We start from the raw sequence: 21,112 nt of genomic DNA on the forward strand, positions 1-21,112 counted from the left end.
TGTTTTTTGTTTTAATCCGTTAAAATATGGGCTGATCCATTAGACTTATTTTTAATTTTTAAAAATTTTAAAATAATTATTCATTAATATAATTTTTTTATAATTTCTATTTTTTTATTAATTTTAAATGAGCTAATCTATTAATCCATTGGTCTACCAACCATTTTTTAGTTTTTTTTTCATTTTTTGATTTTTGGTGATATTGCCCATTAGTTAACTTAATTACCCTTAAACGGATTGAGTTAAAAAAATTTAGTCCATTTTTTAAAGACTAACTCATTTTTAGGTAGAATTTTGGTGATGTAAGATAAGTTGGAGTAAGCAAGCATCTGCTTCTGTCATGGTAAGATAAGGTGCATTATTTAATTATCTTATTATTTATTTTTTATAATGCTTAGCATAAATAATTTATGTATTATTATTATTATTTATCATGTGGATTGATGTAAATTATATTTTACATAAAATTATTCATAATATATAGAATTATTGTAGTTTATAGTGGTGGATGTATAGAATGCCGAGAAGTTTAGATATCAAATTCTCAATTCCTCATTCAAAGTTGATGGATTTCATAAATTCTAAGGAGGTTTACGAAGACATTGCTTTCACTGAAAAGTGAGTACAGAGGTAGCTTTAGCATTAAATTTTGGTGGGCATTTGTATCGAATTGTGGATGCTTTTCTCCTTTTAAATAATGCACTTAATCTTATTCTTCCCTAACAAATGAAAGGGCAGTAGCTAATCAATCAACATCTTAATCTTCTTGTCTTTCTAAGGAAAAGAAAAATTGGTCTTATTCATTGAAGTAATTTAAGTTACCAATTTAATTTTCATCAAACACTATAATTTATTCTTTTGAACTAATTTTTGCACATATACATTTTCATGTCATGTAATTATTATTATTATTATTATTATTTTAAAGACGTACGTCTAACATAATATGAATGATCACAGTGTAAAAACGTATTATATTATATTATATTATATTATAAAAGAGTGCTATAGAACAGTTAGGAAAAACTATTTATTTAAGTGGTTTTGTTTTTATTTTGAAAGAAATATAATTTTTCGTGGTTAGTTGAAAGATATCTTTAATGTACATATAAAAAATGTTATCTCATTGTTAAATAAATTTAAAGACATAAGCTTTTTATATAATTGTTCACATTGTTAGAAAATCAAATTTGTTATTATTGTGTCAACATTGTGGTAAAATTTGTTTGAAATGACATTGTTTCAAAATTGAAACTAATTATTACCATTAATTGTGTGCTAAATTATATCTTTGAATTATACGAGCTTCACCTTTTAATTATTGTATAACATTCTTTTTTCCTACTCTTTTAGATATATAAAGTGACTATGCATGTGTAAGTTAAGTTGTATACAGTTTCATATTTCATAAATTCATTTGGTAGATATCATATCATAATAACTGCATTCAATTTTTATACTTTATTAATTATTGCAACAACAATTTTTTAGTTAATTTCTATTTACCTGCTAAATACTTATCTCAGTATATCTCATACAGCCGTTAAGTCACTAGCACAATGTTTTTAAATTTAGGCCAATGATTAAACCAGTAAAAATATTGGTTCAAGATTTAATGGTTTAATTGCAATTTAATTGAGGTCAAATAAGTGATAATTAATTAGTGTAAAATTATAAAAAAGTAAATTAAATAAATTTTAAACTAATATAAAAAATTATATTGCATATTTTATAAGATTAAAAATCACAATAATATAATAGATTAATTTTTAAAAAGACAAATTTATTTAAGTCTATAGTTTAATATTAAATATTTTAATTTTAATAAAATTAAATTTCTAAATATATATATATATAAAGTCATTACATGAAAAAATGTAAAAGAAGTATAAAAAATTGGAAAAAAAATTTGTCAACTAAAATTGCATTACATATTAAATAACAATGTACTTAGGTGAAGGCCCAAGAGGGCATAAGTCAGTTTTGGGTGAGTTTGAGTTCAAAATCTAATGAGAAAAGTGAAAGAGAAGGGATGAAAGAACTATTCTATGGTTTTTTTCTCCTTAAATATGGTAAATTTTTAAAAAATTATTAAAATAGGATTTTTTGCAAAATATTTTTCTGTTTAGGATGATTTTTTAATGTCACTAAAAGATCGTCTCTTATAAGATTGATACTTATTTTTTAATAATAGTTAAAATTTATTTTTTAATAATAAAAAAATAAGTATCCTCTGTATAAAGATTAACATTTTGTTTGGGGTAAGGAAAATTTTTCAAGTTATAAAACTAGATTGAAGGACATACTTTTCGAGGTGTTTTGAGGAGTTTTCAAGTCCCTTAAACTCAAAACTACTCAAAAAATAGGACTTGTAAGAAATTATTTTAAGTCTACAAAACTGGAGGCTTTTTCGAGGATTTTTCAAGTCTCTTACACCAAAAACTGCTCGAAAAACAAGAATAACAGGAAAATATTCTAAGTCCACAAGACTGAAAGTCTTTCGAGGAGTTTTTGAGGGTTTTTCAAGTTCCTGACACAAAAAATTGCTCAAAAAGTAGAAAGTGACCAAAAAAATATGCTAAACCAAAAAAATATGCTAAGTCCACAGAGCTCCAGATCTTCTCTAGAGTTGCTCAAAAACCAGGAAGTGGTTAGAATATTCTAAGTCCACAAACCTGACAAAGTTTCAAATCTTCTCCAGAATTGCTTGAAAACTAGGAAGTGGTTAGAAAATATTTCAAGTCCACAAATCTGGTTGAGCTTCATATTCCCTCCATAGTTGCTCGAAAAACAGGAATAAATAGAGGAAATATTCTAAGTCCATGAGACCAAAAAAGAGCTCTCAGTCCCCCCAAACTTGGTCGAAAAATAGAAGTCAAAAGGGAAATGACCCCAAGACCACAAAGCCAAATGAACTTATTTGATTTATCTCATAACTGCTCGAAAAATAGAAAAGTCCGTAAGAGGCATGATAGGACTCAAAAAGTCAACACAAGGGGCAGAAGTGGTTACCAGCAGTTATTATCAAATGAAGATCCAACAACATGAGGAAAGATCATGGACGATAGCAGTTACAAAAAGAGTCTCAACTGCCAGCACGATCATAAGCAAACGTGGATAATGGGCAGCAGTGGTTGGAAGTAAGCACGCACGGAAGACAGTTACTAAAAAAGTGCCTGCAAAAGAAGGCGGATAGTAGTGATCCGCCTGCCTATAAATACCTCAGAATTTCATTCTACGGGGGATGACTTTTTGCACCCAGACACCACACCTAAATTCTCTGAACGCTGAAACCCTGTATCGCGCCAGACACCAACTACCAGGAGACTCACGGTGGCCACTGTTCGCTGTTGTGAGGAGTCGTACGTTTATTTACCTGCACATTTACGTTTATGTATTTTAATTGCAGTTTCCTTTGTTTGTTGTTTCCTCTGTTTCTGCTATTCAGTGCTTGTTTTGCATGCTTTATGTAAAACCTTTACATTCAATCATTGTTACATAATATTGCTTACTATTCCTGCTTAATACTCTATTTTACAATGTCAATTTGAATACTACGTTAAACAACACACTTAAAAGAATCCAAAGAGGACCTAAATCCAGTCTCCAAATTGTTCTTAAATTATTTGTTTACAAATTATCATTTTTTATTGTAAACACACTTATTTTTTCATTATTAAAAAATAACGTTGATAAATCAGAATCAGCAATGACTCATTATTAGTGTTGCTCAGACAAGACAAGAGAATAACACATTAGCCACACTGTTTCACAGTAGTCCTTTTCAATGCTAGAATTGTTAATAGCATAGTATATAATAATTTTTTAAACCTGCATAATATTATGTATAAACTTTATAACATGTAATATATTTCACATCATACAAAATTATATATAATAAAATTATAATATTTAATATTTTTAATATATATTTAATTTTATAATTTTTAATAAAAATTTATTATATGTACAATATTATATAGATTAAAAAAAGTGTATTATATAACAACACTTTATCACAAAAACATCTCTCTAAATCAATATAATTTTTATAAACAAAATATTCTGGGGAACCTCTTCAGGACCTTAACATATCAAAGGAAACAGTGTGACTAATGTGCCATTATGTCATCTTATCTCGACAGTAGTAACAATGAGAGTGAAACTTCGTATTACTATTAAGAGTTATATGGACAATCACAAAAGTTCATAGATTTAAAGTGTGAGATTAATATGATAAATATGAGAGGAAAGATGTGTGATTACCAATACACGATTCATCAATATTATTTTTTTAATAATAAAAAATCATCCCAAAAGAGAAAATATTTTGTAAAAACTCTATTTTAATATTTTTTTAAAAAAAATTTGCTATATATAGGGAAAAAAAACCCTATTCCACACTTGGTTCATGTTCTTTTTTATATTTATTTTAAACCATAGGTATTAAATTAAATATTGTTTAGAAAACTTGACAATTGACAGGCTAGCAACATATATGTACATAGACTATGCAGTCAAAATGTTAAATCTCTGCTGCCTAGTATTGAGAGGAGATATCCATCATATAAGAAAACTAAGATTCTTGAATAAATAATAAGAGTTGAAGTGTTTATTAGAGATTGCAATGTTATTTTGAGCAGTGAAGGTAGAACATTAACAGGTGCATCAATGTCATAATCCGTTTCTATTGAACATATCCATATAAAGTTGTACTTTTAACTCATTTTAAGCAAAATTTTGTACAAATGGACCCATTTTAATTTTTTTTCGATTTAAACAAATATTAGTTGAATTTTGCTCACCCTTATCTATAGCTAAATCAAGTTACACCATCGATTTAACCAATGTTCAACAAGTTTAATGGTAGACCAAATTTTAGTTCAAATCGATCACTGGGCCAGTTCTTGATTCAGCTAATCAAAACGAAGAGACTTATATTCAGGACTAAAGACTAACCTTAGAAAGATTGATGCATGGGTTAGGATCCCTGACTTACCACTTGAAATCTACAATAATAAGTTTCTTTGGCAGGTTGGATCTTGCCTAAGGTCTATTTTAAAAGTGGACCTTTATACATCCCTGCAATCGAGGAAAAATTTGCTAGAATTTGCATTGAAATAGACCTTAGGAAAAAACTAGTCCCTACATTAATAGCCCTTGGTTAAGAATTCAAGATGGAATATGAGAGATTACATCTAATTTGTTTTAGTTGTGGTAAGTATGGTCATAGCCAAAAACATTGTATTAAGAACCCTAAACATTGTCAGGAGGTGAGGGAAACTGAGAATAATACTCCTAATAGTCCTGTAGGAAATAAGGTTTCTGTAGGGACTTATTCTAGTATAAGTCTGGATATGCTTCTAGATTGTGCCAATAATGAGATTAAACCAAAAGAGAACAAATTTAGACCTTGGATGTTGTGAAAAAATAGATTAGGAGAAACTTAACCCTCCTTTGAACATTGGAATACTTTTTAGAAATATGATAAATAAAGAGGCTACTTCAGGATCTAGGTTTGGTATTTTAGGAACCCCTAATTAGGACATGGAGTAGGATGTAGATGTTACAGCTCATAGTACAACAGCCCCTCCCCCCTAAAGTAAGACCTCTAGCCTTAAGGCTCCAGTGTCAATTAAGCAACCCAGTAAATCCTTGATTACTAGCAAAATTGTTGACTCTGTTAGGAAAGGACCAAAGCTTAAACTTAATCCTAGACCAAACAATGTAGGAAAGGGTAAAAGTATGGTTTATCAGCCAAACAAGCCTAGTAATAGTAATAATGAATAAGAAGTTCAAAAAAGGAATTTAAGTTAGAAGAGTAAAGAAACCTTTATACTAATGAAGTTTTACCAGCAAGCCTTACAGGATAAGATGAACTCAAGTCATTCTATTCAAGACCTCATAAGTTTTAACTCTAGGCTTCCTTGGAAGGAGCAGGATTCCCCTACTTTGGATCCTACTGATAAACCTCCAGAGTTTCCAGTTCAAATAAATCTTGATAAAAAAAATAACAATGATAATTCTGTTGGCTTTAAGTGTAACATGGAGGTTAATAAGGTAGAATTTCCCCAGCATCCAGGGGTGCTCCTTCTATCTTTAATTGATACTATGAATTACTTATTCTGGAATTATAGGAGAGCTGAGAGTGAATCCTTTCCTAGGCTTATTAATGATCTAATTAAAGTTAATAGCTTATACTTCATTACTTTTTCTGAACCTAGAATTAATATGAATAGGGTTGAGTTGATTATTAAGAAATTCAACCTAGATGATTCTGTTAGGATTGATGCTACAGGCTTTGCTGGGGGTATTTGATGTTGCTGGAAAACCAGGAAAATTAAGATTACTGTCTTAGACAAAAATAAATACTTTATTCACCTTAGGATTAGTAGTGGTCAGGGAGATTGGGTTCTCTCTTCTGCCTATGTTAGCCTTTAGGAAGGTACTATAGTCCAATGCTGGAGTCCCTCACTAGGTTTAGTAATACCATTAATTACCCCTAGTGTGTAGCAAGAGACTTCAATTCCATTTCGTTGGAGAAAGAGAAATCAAGAGATAGACCTGCTAACCTTATCCTTCTTAATCAATTTGTTGATTGCCTTAACTACTATAGGCTCCAGGACTTCAGTTTTAAAGGAAACTCCTTTATCTCGCAGAGAGGGAATATCAGGGAGAGGATTGATAGAGTTATGTCTAACAACTATTGGAGGATGAGATTTCAAAATAGCTTAGTCATTCATATTCCTTTGTTAAAGTTTGATCATCTTGGTCAATGGTTAAAAATTTGGAGCAAGGATAGTACTTGACAGTGTCCTAAGTCCTTTAAATTCTTGGTCCCTTGAATGTCTCATAATGATTTCAGAAATCAGGTTCAGAATTCTTGGTCTGAAAATATTAATATTTTCTAGACTAATATTTCTGACTGGAACTTAAATTCGTTTGGAAATATTTTTAAAAAGAAGAAGAGATTGCTAAATAAACTTAAAAGGAATTTATGCTAAATTAGCTATTAAGGAAACTCCCTATTTGCTTAATCTCATGAAATCGCGATGGACTGAATATCAAAGTATTTTGGACTCTGAAGAACTTTACTGGTTTCATCATTATAAAGCTAGTTGGATCAAACTAGGAGACAGGAATAATAGTTTTTATCATAAGACTATTGTTATTTTTAGGAAAAGTAATCAAATTGAAGCTCTTAAAAATGACATTGGTAGCTAAGAATTTGAACCTTCTAAACTCCAGTACAGTAAGGATTTATATGTTGACCCCTGCAACAATCGTCCCCTCTTGACTGTCTCTAGTTTCCCTCCCCTTAGGAAATCAGATTTTGTTCTAATTAATGCTGATCTTAGAATTGAAGAGGTTAGAGATGCTTTATTCAGCATAGGGGACTTTAAATTTGTTTGCTTAAATGGGTTGCATGCCATTTTCTTTAAAAACCAATAGGATTTTCTTACTCCTTTCATATTCAGTTTTATTTTAGAGGTTTTCAATAACCCCCTCTAATTTCTGAGGTTAATAGCACTGTTTATTTCCTTAATCCCAAAAGTTGATAATCTTAAGTATATTAAATAATTTAGGCCCATCTCTTTTTGTAATGTTAGTTATAAAATTATCACTAAAATTATTGCCAATAGAATCAGGGGATCTCTTCCTTACCTAATCTCTAAAACCCAAACTAGTTTCATCCTAGGTAGGCAAGGTATTGATAATACCCTAATTCTTCAAGAGTTTGTCCATTCCTTTAATAATCTTAACCATAGGAGCAATTATATAATATTAAAATTGATCTTGAGAAGGCGCATGATAAACACAGGTGGAGTTTCATTGAGGACATTCTTTAGATAATAGGATTTGGCCCTAAATTCTCTGCTTTAATAAATAACTATATCTCTTCTTCTTTTATGACTATCGATTGGAATAGTAGTAGAATTGAATCCTTCAAGGTTAGTAGGGGCATTAGGCAAGGTGACCCCATCTCCCTTTAACTTTTTGTTATGTGTATTGAGCTTAGCTCATTTAATTGAAGATATAGTTAATTAGGGAAAATGGATTCCTTTCTCTTTCAAAAATTCTAGACCCAAGATATCTCGCATTCTCTTTGCCGATGATATTATCTTAGTCACCAAAGCAGATAAATAGAATGTTGAAACTGTATCTGAAGTGTTAAATACTTTATGTTCTATCTCTGGCCTCTCTGTTAATAAGTAAAAATCATATGTGTTTTTTTCTAAAAGGTGTGACCTCCCCTAATCCAAGAGCTGAGTAAGGGGCTGGGAATTAGGAGCTCCCCTAAATTTGGGAAATATCTTGGTATCCCTATTAGTCACCTTAACCTGACTAGGCATGATTTTAGTTTTATCATAGATAAAGTTAGAAAGAAACTTTCTAGTTGGAAGATGAATTCCTTACCTATGGCTAGCAGAATTACATTGGCACAATCTTGTATTTTGAGTATTCCCAACTATTTCATGCAAGCGTGCTTTATTCCTATATCTGTTTGCAAAAAAATTGATCAAATCTATAAAAACTTTATTTGAAGTTCTTTGAAAGAGAAAAAGTGTCATATAATAAGTTGGAAGACAATTTGCGAACCTAAGTGTGAGAGGGGATTAGAGTTTAGGGACATTCATAGAGTCAACAAAGCTTTCATAATGAAGCTTTGTTGGAGGTTTATTGCTTCTCCTAATGAATTATGGTCTTAAGTTATTTATCATAAGTATAGCTTTGCGTTAGGAAAAACTTTTAGGGTTACTAATAGTCATCATGTTTCGCCTTTATGGAAGGGTATAATTGCTTTTTGGGATAGTTTCTCTTCAAATCTTAGCTGGATTCTAGGAAATGGTATGACTAAAATTCTGGCAGGACAATTAGCTCCCTCAATACCCAAGCCTTCCTAGCTTTGCTCTTCTTCCTCTCAGTAAACAGGATTTAGAGGACCTTGTGGTCCTTTTCTCTGACCAAGGTAGGTGGGACTAGAGGAAAATTAGGTAGGTTCTCCCTAAGGCCATCTGTGAAGAAATAGCCCTCACTAGCCCTCTTGTTTTTTCCAATGAGCCTGATCATGTTTTTTGGAAAGACACTAGAAATGGTATTTTCTCAATAAGCTCAACTTATAATCTTACTTCTGCTAGTAATCGGAACAATAATTTTACTAATAAGAACTTTGATTTAATCTGGAAATGGAAGGGTCGCCTTAAAATTTATGTGTTTTTGTGGAAAGTTTTCCATGGGAGGCTATTAACTAATGTGGATCGGTTCCATCACCGAATAAGTAATTTCTCTGATACTGTAGATGTAACGAGGGCCCTAAGACTGTGATGCATTCCCTTAGGGACTGCTATGTGGCTAATCAACTCTGGAATAAGATCATCCCACCTGATAAATAGGTTTTGTTCTTTAGCCTTGGTCTGGATAATTGGCTGTTGTTTAACTTAACTGTTCAAAATTTTCTCATGTATCCCCTTTGGCCTTTTTTTTTTTTTTTGTAGCCTACTAATGAAACGATGTTTCGCTACTCGTTATGCACAAAGATTGTCATTAATCCTCATCAAATATGCAAAGAAATGAATGTAGTATTAGGGTGTTGTCCTAGGTCGTCTCCAAGGAATTTTTGGTTGGGAACATACATCGAACAAGTGTAAACATATATTTTAAAGCAAGTAAATTAGGGGGAGGTTTGTCAATTTCCAGATTTTAATCAAGAGCAAAATGTAAACTAGTGAAATTCAATCAATTAAGAATAGTAATCCTTAGTCAATCAACGAGTTCTATCCCTATTCTTTCAAATGATTTAATAATCCCCTATTTTTCCCTTGAATTAAGTTAATCTATCAAGCGTAAATTAACTTTAGTATCCCAATTAAAATTAAGTATCTTAATGGGCTCCAATCTCTATCCCTAAGATTAAGTAATCTAAAAGATTAATCAAAATTAAGCAATTTTGGATTAGAATTTCATTTGGGTAATTTAGGGTTCATTAAGCAATGTTCCCCTCATGTAAATTTCATTTCATTCAGAGATTGGGGTTAATAAATCCAAGGAAAGAAAGAGTAATATTGCTATTAAACCCAAGAATTCAAGAACCATGTGAATTGACTAGGAATTACAAGAGAATTTAGCCCTCTATATGGATGGGCTTCACAAATAAAAGAAAGAAATGCAGAAACGTAAGCAACATTAATGTAAATTCAATGAGAATCAAAGGGAAATTGGAAATTAAAACCTATAATGGATCCCTGGCTGTCACCCAAGACTCCAAAACTTTGGAAAGAAAATGTCCTAATTTGGCAAAGAGAATCCAAGAAAAATAAATGTTCAAGTCCCCGTACCCTAATTCCTAAAATCTATTTATAGTGGGGGACATGTCAGCAAAGTGTCCACTTTTGCCTTTGAAAGTGTCCACTTTGGACCTTGAAAGTGCCCACGCGTATATTTACGTAAGCTTGCCAATTCTCTGGAGTTGCCACTTTTGGACTTGAAAGTGGCTACTTTGGATGCGCGTAGCCACTTTGAAAGGCAATAGTGGCAACGCGCAAATTGCTTCCAAAAGTGACGTCCTGGAGCTTTCTAGAGTTGCTACTATTGGACTTGAAAGTGGGAACTTTGGATACGCATAGCCACTTTGAAAGGCAATAGTGGCCATGCGCAAAATGCTTCTCAAATGGCGTTCCTGGAGCTCTCTGGAGTTGCTACTTTGGAGGTTGAAAGTATCTACTTTGGAACCTTTAATGCCCACACTTGCTGTAGTTGTTACTTTTGCTCCTAAAAGTGGCTACTTTGGGGGCAACTTTCATCCAATGGCCAAGATATCTCAGAATTAACTTGGGGACTCTGCAAAATTATCAAGATAATTAAAATTGCAATCTATATCTATGTAATTAAATGCAAATTAACCAAAAATTAATAAACCTATGATATTTACTCAAAATGTGATTTCTATATTATTTGCACTATCTAAGTCCATTTTTTCTATCAAGGAGCACCAAAAAGGCAAGTAAAAATATAATAAAAAGTGGATTCATCACCTACCATTTGTGGAATAATGGAAACTGTGCCATTTTTCAATTTTCTACTTTGAGTATTGAAGATCTGTTGAAAAGGTTTATTTTTGAGTTTGACTACTTTTTTCTCTTGTAGTAGGAGCAAGGTGTTGTTAGCTACTAAGCGGTTGCAGCCTCAAAGTATGGTCAAATGGTAACCTCCTCTGGAAAATCAATTCAAGCTTAGTACTGATGGCTCTGTCCAGCATGAGTTGAGGGCTGCTAGTTGTGGGGGCGCTCTTCAGAGATCACATAAGAGCTTTCATAGTTGGTTTCCATAATTCCATCTAGCTTTCATAGTTGTAGCTAAAAATATTCACATTATTTGGATTCAATGTGATTGTAAAGAAGCTATCTGTTTAATTACTAGTATCCACAAAATTGTGATTAGGGAAATTAGGTCTCTTCTTAGAAGTATTAAATTTGTAAGGTTTAGCCATATCCTTTAGGAGGCCAATCAATATGCTGATTGGATGGTTAGATTCTGCTCCTTCCTCTTTAGAACTCCTGTTAAGGCTGGACTCTTTTAGCTTTATGTGGCCTATGTTTTGTAATTAGTTCTCTTCTTGTTTTTGGGCTTTATTAAGCTCCACTGAAAAGAAGAAAAAAATATATTCTTTTCATATTTCTTAATTATTTTTAGTAGATATCATATTGTAATTTAACAACTAATTGTGTACAACGTTTATATTTCATTAATTATTGCGTCAAATTTTCTTAATTGATCTTTCTTTAACCGCTAAAAAACATTTATCTTAATAATGACTTAACCAGTCATTAAACAATTAGTATTAAGAAAGTGTTTTTTCTTTTTAAATTACATGTAATTTTAATTAGAGACAATCATGTTGGAGCTAGATATTACCACTCTAGGAAAGTTCTCCCTCCAAATATTATTCATTAGGATTAGAATTTAAAACTACAAGCTTAATTGAAACAATTCTTACCAATTGATTAGTTATATATAATGTTTATTATACCGTATATTTATAAAAGGCTAGATTAATCAGTTAATATTTTAAATCTTAAGTTTGTTTTAATTTCTTCTTCTAATTAATTTTTTTACTCATTTTCGTCAATTAACTTACAAAATTGTTTTATATAAGTTCCTTTTCGTTATAAACGTTAATTCTGTTAGAAAATCATTATTCCTTTTTTTTTTTTTTTTTGTCTTTATGAACTATGACCAAAATACAATATAGTTTGACAAACTTTTTTCGTTTGCTTTTTTTTTTCCCTAGTTTCTTTTTTCTTTTACATCTCATTTGCACCTCTACAACATGTTTTCCTCTCCTTCGAACTTTTCTCAATTACCTTTTATTTCTTCCTTGTTTTCTTCTTTCTTTTACGCTTCATTTGCACCTCCACAATTTGTTTCTCTCCCCTTCAAACTTTGATAAAAAAAATGATAATTTTTTGGTTCCTCCTCTTATCTCTCATTCATACCCCTTCTCCCTTAAACTTTAAACATTTATTTTTTATGATGAGTTTTTCAATTAAATTTCAAGTTTATTAATTATTTCAGGAATAGGGAGGCTTTGAAGAATGTCCATGGCGTAGGAGGAGCATAGTGTCATTTATCACTAAATTCCCACACATTCGATTTCTTGAAGCATGTTTACATATATTCTATCACACTTCTCAAAATGCTTAAATATGTTTATGTTCTCAATTTCTTTATTTATTATATTAACGCACTTTTCTAGTTATTTTTTAATAAACTAGTGCCCTAATTGATTAAATTTAAAACCCTAATTTTGTACAAGAAGGGTTGGTATACCCATAAAAGTGGTGAAATGTTAAGAGAGAGTGAATATTTTTGTTATGCTTTATAAAGACACTAATGTTACTATTAAAGCTATTGAAATTATTAGTTTTTTTTAGAGATAGTGGAAGTGTAAATAAGAGGTAAGAGGGGAAAAAAATAATGCAACCAACAAACTTGCCAAAATATATTATGTTTTTATCAAAGTTTATAAGAATGAAGAAGATGAACAATTATTTATTTATTTATTTTTATTTTTTTAACAAAATTATCAAACATAACTCTACTGTGTTTTTTGGTCAAACATAATAAAATTATCCATTCATAAACACCCAACACATTTATAAAAGGAGGATTGTAATTCTCAAAGATTAATTTAACAATGCTTAAATGCATAACTGGGTATGGCGTAAACTTTCTCTGTAGCAATCATATTTATGGCCATTGTATGGACCGACCACAGTGATGCATAAGTTTACCTGAGTTATGCATAAGATGTAAAATGAATAGAAAAATAAAGATAATTAAATATAATATCAATCATTTAATATTTTAATAAAGAAATTAAACATTAAAATACAAAAAATTATATGTACTCTCGAATTAAAACGAAACACCGAAAATTCTAGTCATTAAATTTCTCTTACCATCCAATCAAATGTTTCGACCCCACATGATAAAGAAAATATCAGTAACAATCTATTGCTAAACTTTATAACTTATACCATTAATTTCTAGTTACAAATGTTAAATATTATCAATTAAATCTACATGAAATTACTTTATATTTTGTATGTAAAATTGCATGTTAAATATAAAATAGTTTAGTAAAGTACTAATTTATTTAACATTAGTTGTTCCACAGTAATAATAGAGTGAATAAAACTTAATTCCTCAAGTAATAAAATTAGAGATTTTGAATTAAAAAAATTGTATTTATTGCCAATTTTTTTAAATATATATTAAAGATGTTAAAGTAAAATTTCTAAAAACTAAGTGTATGTTTGTTTTCCTTTTTAAAAATAATTTTTTTAAATAAAATATAATACAAATTTGTATTATACTATATCTTTAAAAAGAGAAAAATATTTTTAAGAAGAAAAACAAACATGCTCTAAAATTTAAGTTTTAATAAATAATTTTTTTTCTATAAAGTAAAATGTTTAATATTATTAATATATTCGCTCTAATATTTTAGAAGTGTATGTAAGATAATATAGCTAAACAATAATTAAAGATTATACCCTCTCTCAAATAATAGATAAGTTGTAAAGTAAGACATCTCAGTAGATAATACAAATTACAATATAAATTTAGAAAATTGTTCAAATACAAATATCAATTTTAAAAATAAGTCTATTAAAAAAGAAAGCTATTTAACCAATTGTTTTAAAGTTGAAACATAGTTTGTTCATCTTTCTAATCTTGTTTTCTTATATACTTTGAAAAGGATTATATTTTAAAACCTTGCAAAAATCTTTTGAAAATAATTTTAATCTTTTTTTTTAACATCTTTATTTCAATTGGTTTCAAAGATAAACCTTTTGGGATTGAGCACTTAATAGCGAAAGAGGTAAAGAGTCTCTAATAAATATGATAGATCTACGGCAAGAATTATCCCTTATAAAGAAATAAGATCAAAATATTCATATAATTCAATCTCTAAAATATTGTATAAAATAGAAACTACCCTTTGCCCAAAAATGCAAATGGTACTAAAAAAAATCAAAGGAGAAATAGACAACACATGAAATAAATAAGCAGCAAAACAATTGTTAAGAATATAGTAGTGTGCAGTTTTTACTTAGTTTTAATCTTTCTTTCTTCTTTAACTTCTTATTTTTCTCTTTTTCTTCCAAATTTAATAGAATACTAATTTTTATAATTTTTCTTACCTTATTACTGTTTTGAGTAAAAATTGTTGAAGTTTAGACTTTGGTTATTCAGCATCAAGGCACAGACCTATGTGTGCCAAGGTGTCACCCAAGTGTGATAATATGCTTTGGGTCATCCTGTGCCAAGGCGCAAGCTTGTATGTGCTAAGGCGATTATCATGTTTAGCTAATGAAGTTGCAAGACTTTCAACGCTGAAGCACAAATGTTTGTGCACCAAGACGCAACCTCATTGACATGGACAAAAATACATAACATGTAAGATAAAAGGGATTAGGAGGCACATTGTAAAAGAGAAGTTTTTTTCGAGGTAGGATGAAGGGGCAACTCTTTTGGAGCAAGAAGAACAAACTCATACTTGAGTCTTTGGAGAGAAAGATTGGAGAAGATGCCCATACTCATTTTCTTCTCGAGAACATGGCTAAGGGAACCTCTCTTTCTTTTCTTGTATTTTCCATTTTTATGATGAATTGCTAAACATTTTGTAGTTAGGGTTAATGGCTCCCTTTGAGACTGTGATATAATTAAATTTTTAACTCTAATTTAAGCTTCTTTTGATGTTAACTTGTAATTATGTTCTTAATATTTGATATGAACTAGTTACTCATGCTTTATTTTGATGAATCTTCTTAACATTGAAAAATGGAATGAGTGGTTGTGCTTCTTGATTTGCTTGTCTCATCATTCAATTTTCCAAGAATAGAAATTATTGGGTGTGTGACCTTTTGGTTTCCTTATGCTCTAAAATATTAGACTAATACATTTGAAATTGAGGAATTAATCTTTGTGTATAGGTTCAAGAGAATTTGTATACCAAGGAATTGGATATGAATTAATTTAGTGAAAACTTCTATTAATATCTTAAGAAGAGCTTGAACTAATAGGGGAGTTTGGTTTATCACATGAACAATCTAAGTATATTGTCATTGTAACGTCCAAAATTTTAAGTGTTTGTTTTATGCTATTAATTGATTTTCCCGATTAATTTATATGAATAAGATTAATAAAAGATTAATTGAATATTTATTAGAATTTAAATCTATGTTGATTAGGTATATTATAATTAAAAATTTATAGTAGAATTTCTTCTTAGGAGAGAAACCGATATAGTTTCAGTAATTTAAATTACTAGAATAAAATAATATTATTTGCCCTAGATCCAACGATGGGAAAGCCATCCACCACACCTTGATCCAATGGCTCATAATCAAGGTTGTGGCTCATTTGAGACCACAAGATTTATGAACCAATCAAAATTTGCCAAGTAACTCCATTCATTATGGCCACTTGGATATTTTACTTTTCCTCATCTCTTTATAAATTTATCACTTCTTTCCCTCATTCTCTTCTCCATCTTTCTTCTTTTCTTACCTCCATAAACTTTTCTCTCAAGCTCATCTACACTTGCAATTTAGAAACATCCTTGGAATCAAATTGGTGCTCAAAGGAGGTAGTGTTCTATCTTTGTTGTTATACTTATGTGGATATGTGTGGCTAACTAGCTTATGTTTTAAATATCTTAATCTATGATTTATGTTGTGTTTTTATTATATATAGCTGGATTAATGGTGGTTGGGTGAGTTTGAAGGTAGATCAAGTAGAAAAACAAAGAAGAGAAAGGAAACAGCAAATCTAAAAAATAGAATTTTCTAAGATTTCCGTACAAATATAGTATGTCGATTAGTTATTTACCATTTAAATATTATGAAAATATTTTTAAATTAAACTAGACATCCAGAGCTTTCTATATATATAAATTATTAAACAATTAGATTAGTATAGAATTAGTTATGAATTTTTGAAGTTTAGTTTAAGTTTCAGATTTTGATTTTGGGCAGGTAAGCTTGCGTAAGACATAACTCGTTCTACATAACTCAGATTGAGGTGAAACAAAATTTGTTAAAAGGCTAAGATATATTAGTTTATACCATATAAATTTCAGAGTCCAATTCATTTTGAACAGTTTCCAGAATTTTTCCGAAGTTACCCCTAGTGTTGTTGAGTTAGAAATAGAGCAACCTATAACAACCAACTTTAGAATCTTATAACTTGAGTTCTACTTAACCAAATGAAATGAAAATTTTTGGATATTAAAATTTGATTCCTTAACTTTAAAATGACATGAATTTAGCGGTCATACACTTAGAATTCAAATTTTAGTGGATTTTAACATTTTTGAGTGCTGTTCTGGCTAATCACAGGACAAGTCATAGTATAAAGCAAAAATCTTGAGCTATAGTTGTCAAAACTGAATGTGACCAATTAGGTTAGAAAATAGACAAACGGGGCTTCAACATATAAAAATTTCAGGTCTATTGAAGTCATATAGCAATAAACGTAGTAAAAATAAAACAAGGCAAAATTTATCCTTTTAAGGAAAGAATCATGAATTTTAAGGTTTCATTTATTTATTTAATTATTTATTTATTTATTTGCTATGATATTTGTGAATGTCTATTTGTTAGTTGGCACTATTTATGAGAAAGCAAATATGATCTGTTATGCTGCACAAATTTTGTAAGAATTATGGATAAATTGTAAAATTTCAAAGAAATATGTGAGATACAATATGAAAGTTATGAAAGTTTAAAATGATTGAAAGTTATAAAAAAGTCTTATATCACTTGGGCCAGACCTGGATAAAAGTTAAGGGAAATAAGTCAGTGGGAGCGTTGGAGAAAGTAAACCTGACAAATCCTGTATAAGAACGAGCTCAAACCTGATAAGCAGACTATTACCCAGGAGTCTTATGGCCAAGAACTCCCAGGGGACCAAAGATAGAAACATATATGAGAATTAAGTACATTATTATGTGATTAAAAGTATTTTAATTGATATTAATTCATTTCAATATTACTTTCAATTACAACTTTAAGTATTGTTATGTCACATGTATGATTTATATTGAGTCTTTTAATTATTTATTTAATTTCTTATATATGTGTATCAAAATCATTATGATCTTGTGTATTACAAATGTTAGACATAAAATTTACTTTGCTTCAGGCCATGTTTTCAATAATCATAATTGAAAAATTTCTTTATTGGTTTAACAATCCTTTATTTAAATAAAAATCAAAGCAACTGATAATGAAAACGATGTCACATAGAAATACACGGCCCTACTGAAAATTTTCAAAATTCTCACCCTACTTAGTTTCCGTTTCATTCTCAAATCTGCATGATGGACGCAACAACAATGATCTACATTGAATTCCCGGATATGCAGTGGGCCACGATAGTAGTTGTAAGACACTAACCTTGGTTCTAAATTGTCCGGTAAAAACTTGTTAGAATTGCACTTTGATGACATTGGGCCACTGATCTTTTTGTATGTAGTGGTCCTTATATGTATTCCTGACTATATGTAAATAACATAGTGTCCTATATATATAAATATGTCTAGTTATCTTTTTGTAAAATGTATGAGTTTAATTAATTACTATGTTTATCTAGGTTATTCCATATTCGATTTTTCTTTTATTTTTGTTATTATAACGTCTTTCTCTTTCATACATCCGATAATTACTACTAAATCAACACGAAATGAATGAGTGGAATAAACAAAATTTTTATTACTGTAATACAACGACTGCATTTAGTAATTATGACTTAAGCATAAACTAAATATAGTAGGGAGTTACAATCATTGAATTTTCTCATCTTATTTCAGATTTTGTTATTTATTTATTTGCAAAGTGAATTAAATCAATTTATATTTTATAGTTCCCTTCAATTGTAATCGCATTTAATTAGTTCAATTTAGTGAATCAATATATGTTTGCATCAATCTTCATGGGAACGATACTTTACTTTCACTATATTATTTGTATGGTTCAGTGCACTTGTTGAAGGCGTTGTTAATAATACAAAAGCCAAGTATTTTATTACTTGTGCATTTATCCATAACTAATTAGAACAAAGTCTTTAGTTCTAAGGCAACAAAGGAAATGTGGAATACTCTAAAAACTACCTATAAAGGAATAAGTAATGTTAGATATACCAAAACTAGCATATTGCTTTATCAATATGTATCATTCATGATGAATGAAGGAGAAATATTTAGGAGATGATAAGGAGATTTAAGACTATTATCAATAATATAAAAAGCCCTTGAAAAGGAGTACATCATCAATGAGAATAACCTAAAAATTCTTGAAAGTCTCTTACTTAAATAGAAACCAAATATTATAGTGACTAGAGATTTGAGTTCTTTGACTTTTAAAGAACTACTAAGTTCTTTTAGGATACATGAGCAATATGAAAATTAAAGGACTAGAAAGAAGAAGAATCATATGATAACTTTTAAAACATTTGAAGAAAAATCTCATGACAAAAAAGCAAACACTAAGGGCAAATCACTCATCAGAAGTGTCCATGTTCAACTCTAAATATTTATCAATTTGTTTCTTATTTCTAGTAGATTAAGGAATTTGATGAAGAAAAAGGGAAGAATGTCCAAACCCTTAAAAGGGGATGAAAAAGGTAAGACCAAAGAATCATCTTCATCTAATATTGACACCATCTATTTTAAATGTGGGAAACCTAAACATATCAAGACAAACTACCTAAACAAAAATTGTAAAAGAAAATGAGTTTGATGTCAATATTAAAAAATTTGATAGTAGTTGTACTAAAGTGAAGATGAGTTGACTGAGAAAGCTCAAATATTCTTCATGAAAAATTCAAATGATGCATTTAAAGAAAAAAAATAATTTTGGGCTTTATGAAGCTTAAGAAAAAGGTAATGTCTTATGAAATACTTTTTGATTCATGTGAGAAAAAAATACTTTTAAGTTGTTGAGCTAAAAAACAAGGTATAAAAGTCCAAAAGAAAAAAATATATATATTAAAAGCTTACAATTTTATTATGCTAGATTGAAAGTATGAAAACAACAAACTTTTTCTTGATTTTAGTGAGACTTAAGTAATGAATGAATCATAGTATTTTAAAGAAATAAATATTCTTCAAGATATAATTCTTGATTTCATTCAAATCTTGGAGAATTTTACTGGAGATATTGTTTATTTAAATATAATTTAAAACTTTTTTTGAAGATCCTTCAAATAAGTATAGTTTTGGATTTCACTCACAAGATAAAAATCTTCACTCTAAAAATTTATTTGTGAATTTATCTTATTCATTTTTTGAGAAATATGGACATAACATAGACTAATGCTATCATAGGAAGAAGAAACAAAGATCGAATATAGTTTTGTTTAATAACAAAAAAGGACAAAAAAAGACATATGTACCTAAATATGAAATTATCACCATTAAAGATTTCTAGAAAAATTTAAACAAGTAGTATTTCAAGAATAGATGCTCGCTTCACATGACAAGAATATAGTTTATCATTCTATACTCAAAACTACATGAAGAGTGAAAAGTCACTTTTGTCATATCATATATAATATTTTGTTTGACATAATTTAAATAATGTATTTTATGTCAAAAGATTAAAATATAATTTAGTGAACATAAGTCAATTTTGTGATAGTAGATATAATGTTTAGTTTGACAAAGGAAAATGTATAACTAGAAAACATGATGAATCCATGATCTTTACTTTACATATATACCATTTTTATACAAAATAGATTTAAAAGAGCTAGATAAATAAAATATAACATGTTTGTTTTCCAAAAATAATGAAAAATGGCTCTAGCATAATAAACTTAGTAACGTTAGACTGAGACATTTTATAGTTTTAGAAAAATCTTGTAAGAAGATTTACTGAAATACCAATTCAAAAGTAATAAGAAATATGAAACCTATCAACAAGGCAAACAAACTAAAAACTTTTTTAAAAGTAAAAATTGTTTCCATGGCCATACTAATTAAGTTTCTTCATAGAAATTTCTTTACTCTCACTAGAACTTGTGAAAAAAAAAATATGGATTAGTTATACTAATGAGTATTCTAGATATACATAGGTTCACTTCCTTATTCATAAGTATGTCTTATGATGTTTTCTAGATCTTTTGTAAAAATGTCTAGAATGTACAAAATAATTTTGTACAAATAGTGATAAGTCTATATTTTAGGATATTTTTATATGTTATTTTATATGCTTAACCTTTATTTGATGAGGATTTAATAATAATTTATTCATTAATTATGAAGATTATCACAAATTAATCACCAGTGAATTAAAGAAGCATTTTTAGCTACAATTGAATAAATTTGATAGAAAGCAAGATCACGCACAACAGAAAACACAACTTTGCTTAACAGCTAATTTGGGAATGTTTTGTAACCATGCACAATCGTGGTGAAGGATATCATGGTGGTGCTTTGCTTTTCGTACAACAAACTTTGAGATTTTTAAGATACCTGTGAAAAGATAATTTAAACTTTAAATTTGACAACAAAAAATCATATCTTTCTCTCTTGATACGTCAT

The sequence above is a fragment of the Abrus precatorius genome, unplaced genomic scaffold (assembly GCF_003935025.1).
Source record: "Abrus precatorius isolate BTA unplaced genomic scaffold, Abrus_2018 Scaffold3, whole genome shotgun sequence".
In the NCBI taxonomy this organism is placed as follows: Eukaryota; Viridiplantae; Streptophyta; class Magnoliopsida; order Fabales; family Fabaceae; genus Abrus; species Abrus precatorius.